Raw genomic sequence first — 8,147 nt, 5'->3', positions numbered from 1 at the left:
CGGGGAAAGTTCTATATAACACAAGTATACTAGAGATGAAAGCAAAAAGCTTACCACACATGGCATGCAAAATTCGCCAAGGGAGCTCAAATATCCCTCCCGTTAGAGACAAAATTAGAGTATCTATTTCTATTAACAAGTCAACTATTTATGGAGTCATAACAAGAGAAAAATCTTTTTACAAGGTTGTTCACATTCATGGCCTTGAGTTTTAAAAAATTTGGGACGAAGAGGGTTGTTTGTTTTGCATTAGCACCATGCACAATTTGCTAAACATGGCAACAACTGTAGCCTTAATCTAACATTTCGGCTCAAAATGGCAAGCCAACCATATGGATACTAAGATTTCATCAATGGTGTACAATGTGATCCCAACTTTACAATTTACAATGCCACTGGTACTCGAGACTAGATTTGATAGTTCTGTACATCAGTCAAAACACATGATTTTATCCCCAAATTTGTGTTCCACTAGGCACATAAATATTTTGACTAAGGAAGTTGAGCCTAGATATTATGATTATACCCCCCAAGCTCAAAGAATTTAGCATGGAGTTCATAGGGGTATTAAAACAAACACGCGGTGTACACATTAGTTTTAACTATTTAAGGCCTAAATCTGGGTACTCAAGACATCCCCATTAGTGTGTACACCAACTACAACAGCTAACCATAGAAATAAGCGCAAACAAGCAAGCATTTAGTATTAAAAATGATATTTTAGGCCTTTCCCTAAACTATAAGTTCTATGCACGAAATTACAGTAAGGACAAGGGAATAGAGACAACATACAAAGTTTGATGATGCAATTGGAATGAACTGACACTTGGATACTCAACACCACGCCAAAATTTGATAGAATTTTAAGAGAAATTAAAAGATATGCGTAATAGAAAATGGCATTCGGGTGGTCATTTAAACTAATTTGACCGTGATCACGGTCATGTAGCCTCTGCGATCGTGGTGGCATGGACCAGGTCACGGTAACTAAGACCAGATTTTAGGTCCCCTACACTCTATTATTTAATTCAATATGCCATTTTCACATGTTTCTTTTTCACTTTCAATTAATATTCCTCTGAGCACCAACATTTCATGGATTATGCATGAACAAATGCAAAAATAAAAGCTACTCTATTATGCATAAATAAAAAAGATATGGGATACTTTTTATGGGATGATGGGTTGCTTTCCGTGCTTAGTTTAACATCATGGTACGATGCCTCTACCATTTCCTTTTGTGTCCCCACTTAGAAGATTTGAATCTCCGTCCCAACTTTCGTTCAGATCTTCCAAGATGAGGTTTTGAAAAGGTGAGGAATTGGCAAGCATGCTTCAATCTTGCCATTTTGAAGACTTGAATCTTCTACCCAACATCATATCAAATTTTTGGTTTGGTTCCTCGAGTAAAAGTGAGCACATTAATAGGCCACTAGTTACACGTCGGACATTAAGTTCCTTTTCCATTATTGGATGGGGTTCCATATGCTCTTTTGGAATATCAAATTCCAAGATATAGGAATCGTACTCTGTCTCTCCATAATCCATCATTTTTCTAGGTGGATGGATTCTCATCACACCCTTTAAGCATAATGTTGAAAAGTGGTTTGAATGAGGTCTAACCCCTAATTCTAATATTGTCTCCTCCAAAGCATCTTCACCCCGGAATGAACTAGAGTCATCATAAGAGATTTGCCTTGATTCCTTTTTTGACTCTAGTGCAATTTCTTTTATTTTGGCATCTTCTTCCATATTTGATTCAGTTGATTGGGAAATCACTGAGGAGTCTTCGCTACCAAGCTCACCATCATAGCTTGGTTTCTTTTCTTAATTAACTTTCTCTTAGGAAGTGAGCAAGGAAGTGATATTTGCAAGGTTTGTTTCCTTCCCCATTTCCTCTATCTTGAAAGTTTCCCTTCCAAATGTCTCATGGCATTGAGGCATCACTTGAACATTCTCTTCCATTGTAGTCACTCAATCCAAAATAGTTTGAAGCATTGCTTCAAGACTAGTGGACCCGGTATGTTGCTTTTTCTTTTCCTCATCATAAGACCTATCAAATTCATATAAAGAACTAAAAACTAGGTTAGGGTAATAGGGGAGGGGGAATTTAGTAAATCACTCTAATGTCCATCTCAACCACCACACAAAGAACAACCATACTGCCAATAGGATCGAGAGGGTGATTCCATCTCTCTCCGGGGAGCATAGTTACAATCTCTCCTGAAGTGAAGTCTGTCATAATATGGACATGGATCATCAAGATGGGACTTCTAACTACTAAAATCATATTTTTCGGAAGATGTCATAGATAAAATTAAAGTAAAATGAAAATCTACCTAACACAAGAAACAAAAGAAAATCACAAACAAATATTTACAAGCTTGAATTCAAGCAAATAAGCCAAAATTCCCAACTAACTTAATACGCCAAATTGCACCCCGACAACTGCACTATTTTTGATAATGCTCAACTTACACGTTAATTAAGTTCAAGGCAATCGTCGCCAATATATTTACCCAACTTTGGAGTCGGGGGCGAATCCATGAGGAACAACTGAGTGGCGATCAAGTCAATTTGAAATAATAGATACTTGTTAGATTCAAACTAATAGTACAAAAAGATAAAAATGGGGGGTGAGAAGAGAATCAACACTAATGTTTGTTTTTGGGTTTTTCTAGTATAAATTTGGGGCTATGAATAATTAGAGTTTTATTAATTAGGCATGGATTTTGGGATTATGTATTACTAAGGGAAGTAATATGTGGATGCTAATAGCTAACTTTATTCTAGTAGATCAAGTGTGGGTAGGTTTGGTCATAGGTTTTGATGCTAGCCTTTCAACAAAATACCAAACTTTCACCCATTGATTCTTTCAAATACCAAATGGGTGTGTTCAACAATTGGTAACCAAACCTCAATCTAGGCATCCCTATTTCTAAGATTATACTCATGGTATAGTAAACTTCACAATCACTCTTATGTCTAAGATAGTGAAAATTTAGCAAACTACACACATAATTGTCTATGATTGCTTTGGTCTCCACATCTCTCTTTCAAGGATGATGTGGATTCCTAAAATTCACCTAAAACCCTTCTTTCGAAGATAGCTTTGAGCTTTCTAGAGTTTGGAGTTCTTACCCATCAAACCCATATAGGTTTTTAGGGCTTTCACCCACAAATCCCAACCAAATTGGTAAATCAATGATAAAACCCATCAATATGAACTACTAATTAGAAGATTACAATAACAAACCACACACTTTAATCCTTTTTCATACATAACCCCAAAAGGGAGATCTACCTACACATAAGATAAATAAGCAAAGATATACCCGTGATCTCCATTGAAATGATTTATTAAAGACTAAGTAAATTTTACTTCAAACTTTGGACTCCTACAAATCACCAATGTAAGTGAGCTATTCCTCCACTTAAAGGCTACTCCAACATATTCTTCACCCAAAATTTATACAATATTTTCTTTCCAAGTATGGAGGCTATGAACTCAAGAACAAAAACTAACTATTGGGGAACATGGAATATATCAATTATTAGGGTTTGAGTCTTCTTTTTGTCAAATTTTTTATCAGCATATGCATTTACATTTCTTTCCTTGGGCTGTATTTTTCCGCAATACTGTGATCGCATAGGCTTGACTGCGACCGCAGCTACTGTGATCACGATTAGCTAATGCAACCATGGTAGTTGACCTTATTGACTGACCGCTATCGCGGTCCTCAAATCGCAACCATGGTAAATGAGGTCATGTCTGCTCCAGGTTTTTAGTTTCACTTTCTTTCTCCCTTTTGATTCTTTTTAGCCCCAATTTGTGTCTTTTTATTTCAGCAATAATTTGCCTGCAAAGTGCGGATATTAGTGCATTTAATCAATATTATGTGTCATTTATTCTTTCAAAATATGGTAATGTGCATGAATGTTGAGTGCAAATGATTGGTAAGATCACCACTCACCATGCATAAATGCTCCTCCAAAAATAATATCTACCATTGCTCTCAAACTGTCATTCAAGTAAATTCTCAAAATAAGACTCCCTAATTCTATGATTTGGTATTATGCTCAGCTTCTTGAATCTAAACCATGCCTTATATATAGATTCTACATATAACTGTCTGAAATTATAAATTTAATCCTTCAACTATAGCATCCGTGTAGAAGGAAAAATCTGCTGAGAAACTGTTTCTTCAACTCATGCTAAGTAGTGATAGGTCCTCTTGGAAGTTCCCCTAACCAAAGTGTTGCTTCACCTATCAAACAAAATGAGAACAACCTCAATCTCAATGCTTCCTGATATACCCAGGAATAATATAAGATGGGCAAATCCCAAGAAAATTAGCTAGGTGTATATTTGCATCATCCTTAGCTGTACCAGAAAATACACCCTTCAGATTCAATAATTAAATCATAGAACTAGTAATATCAAACTTCACATTGGAGGCTAAAGTAGGAGGAATAATGTCTCCTGTCACATTAGGCTCAACGTAACCTATATCTTCTTTGTCTTCCTCATATGGATCTAAGTGCTGATATGCAGGAATCAATGGCACTCTACCTCTATGAACTCAATGATCATATACTTGTCTCATCTTGACTAGTCCACCCTGTTCAGCTAACTCATCTTCTGCAAAAAGCCTAGCCTCCTCGGTTTCTCTTCATTCTAACTCTAAAAATTATTGTGTCTGTATATCTACAACATTCTATGCATCTAGTGGAGAATGTGGGATTGACATATTTGGATCCATAAATAGTGATCTTGAATCCCATCACAAACTTATCCTGACATCTTTGTTGGTATTTGAAGGATTCTCTCTAGCTCTGGATCGATGGGAGTAAGGGATAGCCTCTACACCTAGTACATAGCATACATCAGTGCATGCTAAATCAAGGATAGAAAATAAAAACCCACGAACTTTACAAATTCGATTCACTACTCAAACTATTTTCCTTAACAATGACGCCAAAATTTGATTTCTCCCTAGTTTGGATAACAAAAACGTTTTTCTCTCTTGTTTTCAACATTCGCACACCAAGATTGTCTTCTAGTTTTTGGTATGATGAATATATTTATGATTATTTTTGTTTTATTCATGAGTAGCTAAGTTTATTAGTTAGGGTTATGGAAGTCTTGTAGCATACAATCTATTACTTTGGGTTTTGAATTCATTATGCATTGACTTGTTTACATCATACCCTCTTCGTTTATTTTGAATTCTCGTGGTTGCAAACATAGAGGGTATGCCTTAAAACACAACTTGTTCGAAAGACAGGTTGATGTTCGGAAAAAAGAATAGTGACAAGAAAATAGGATTTCCAACCCCTATTTCATATGTTAGTGCCTTAACAGGATTAACTACTTGGATATTTCGTATTGTTTTTGGTAAATACTTTTGGTTCGAGAGAACAAAAGTGAATTAGTCCTTGATGGTTGAGAAACACTAGGATTATGTTATTAAATACAATTTGTTTCTCCGTAAACATGATGCATGTATAAATTCGTAAAGCCCATAGTTAGAAAGTATTGAAAACTACAAGGTGGACATAACCCTAGCTTGCTATTTCTCTGACTTTGAATACTACTACACATATTTTATCTTGTTAAACTGAAACCATTAATTTATGAACTAAATCAAAATCCCCCTATTTATTTTATGAAAACAAACGATTAAAAGTCAACTAATCTGCATACAACTTAATTAGCACCATATTTCTTGTGGGATTCGACCCTAACCTAGTTAGGTTATATATTTAGCAGCAACCACTTACATTCTCGTAAGAGAGTTGTAATTTGGGCGTATCAAATTTTGGCGCAGTTGTTGTGGAATACGGTTGTCGATTGAGTTTATGTTGTAAGTTGATTGTTAGTCAAGTTTCCTTATTTTATGTTTATTTGTTGTTTTTGTTTGTTATAGGCTCATTGTTGTTTATGGAACAAACCAGAAGTTCAGGAGAACTATTATTACCCTTCAATCCTGAACCTTATCTCATTGAAAAAATGGCTAACCAACAGGAAGATAAAAGATTATCCGCTTTGGCTAATGCTTAATTAAACCTCCAAAATGCTGATAACCCAGGTCGGGAACCTAATCCAGACGAAGAGGACCTGGGAGATGATGATTTATTAGGGCTAGTTAATCGAAGGCGTGCAGAGGATAGAGCTACACTAGTGAATAGAAATATCAATAGAAATCATTCTTTCAGAGCAAAACCTGAACGCCAAGCTATGCATTTTAATCTGGAGGATAATGATGATGACTTGGATGGAGCCAGTGCAACAGGGGCTATTATTCCTCCACCCTTAGCACCCGGAGCCAAGTTTAATATTACAAGCACTATGATCCAGCTGTTGCAACTTAAAGGGTTATTTGGTGGACTTGCAGGCGACTACCCGAATATGTATTTGGTTAATTTTTTCTCAATATGCAAGTCGTTTGACAAACTAAGGGTCGGACAAAATGCAATTCAACTGCTCCTATTTCCATTGTCTCTATTTGGAGAGGCAACTCTATGGTTAAGTGGGCTAACTCCCGACTCTATAACCAATTGGAGGCAACTGAAAGATGCTTTCCTAGAAAGATTCTTTCCGTCATCCAAGAGAGCATAGTTGAGAGATGAGATAAGCAATTTTAGATAGCTTCCAACTGAAGCTCTCCACGAGACTTGGGATAGGTTCAAGAAGAAGATTATGCGGTGCCCAAATCATCAGATGACCATTGTCTACTTGATGGAGATATTATATTGGGCCTTGAATTTAGTTACCAAGCTAATAGTAGATAATGCTGCAGGTAGATCATTTATGGACCTCTCTTTTACTGAAGCTTCTGAGATGCTTGATTGGATGACAAAGCAAAGTAGAGCTTGGCATACCAAGGAGTTTAAGGTAGAAAGCTCTACTGTATCTATTGGCATGACTACAGAATAGAGGCAAAGAGAAGAAGAGCATGATCAGGACATGGCTCACATAAAGACGCAAATGGATCTTCTCACTAAGCATTTATTATCGAGAAAGACAGAGAAGGTTAAAGTTGCTGCATCACATGGAAGGACTGACTCCGATCTTGAGGAAGAAGCCAATTACTTGAACAATTAGATAGGTTTCTGAGGTGGTGGCCAAGGAAACCAAGGTTGGAACCATCAAGGAGATTGGAAGAATAAAAGTGATAGAAGTGGGCTGTATGTACCTCTTGGAAGTCGTGATAATGCTGTCGCCAGTTCAGCCAAAATGTCCATGGAGGACATGATAGAGAAACTATTAAAGGGAGTTAAGGCAACAAATTTTGGGGTGACTACTGTAAAGAGTGACATATCTTTCATGAGTCAACTAGTAAATTCGCACTCAGTCATTATTAAATAATTGGAGCAGCAAATGAGCTAATTATCTGCAGCATTCAACCAAACACAGAATGGGACCCTACCAAGTGATACAGTTTAGAATTCGAGGATAGATGGATCGTGTATGGACATTACCACTAAGAGCGGTAAGATGTTATCTAGTCCAAGATTGGGAGCATTCTCTCATACCGATAAAGTCGAAATAGATTGGGAGATAGTTGATGAATCTCCAGTGGTGCCTGTGGAGTTGGGAAGTTTAAAAAAAGAGAGTGCAGAAGTGGAAGAACCACCTAAGCCGAAGTATGTTAGTGATGTGGAGCAATGCATAAGAAAGAAGGTAAAAGTTTCTCCAACTGAAATTCCAAGGCCACCATCCCCATTTCCACAACGATTAAAGAAGAAAGAAGATGATGGAAAGTTTAGCAAATTCATGACTATGTTAAAGCAGTTGACAGTGAATGTGCCCTTAGTTGAAGCACTAGAATAGATGCCCGATTATGCAAAGTTTATGAAAGACCTATTGATGAAGAAAAGGAACATGAGCTATGAAACGGTAGACAATCTTCATCATTGTAGTGCTATTGCTATAAGATCTATTGTCCAGAAGAAAGCTGATCCGGGAGCATTTACTGTTCCATGTACGATTGGATTGCTAAAGTTTGAAAAGGCCCTTTGTGATCTTGGGGCAAGTATCAATCTTATGCCATTGATGATTTTCAAGAAACTAGGGTTGAGAGATCCTACGCCCACCAATATGCGGCTTCTAATGGCGGATAGATCGGTAAAAAGATTGATTG

The sequence above is a fragment of the Capsicum annuum genome, chromosome 4, assembly GCF_002878395.1.
Source record: "Capsicum annuum cultivar UCD-10X-F1 chromosome 4, UCD10Xv1.1, whole genome shotgun sequence".
Taxonomy (NCBI): domain Eukaryota; kingdom Viridiplantae; phylum Streptophyta; class Magnoliopsida; order Solanales; family Solanaceae; genus Capsicum; species Capsicum annuum.
The sequence above is the reverse complement of the archived record's forward strand: the minus strand, read 5'-3'. Positions refer to the sequence as shown.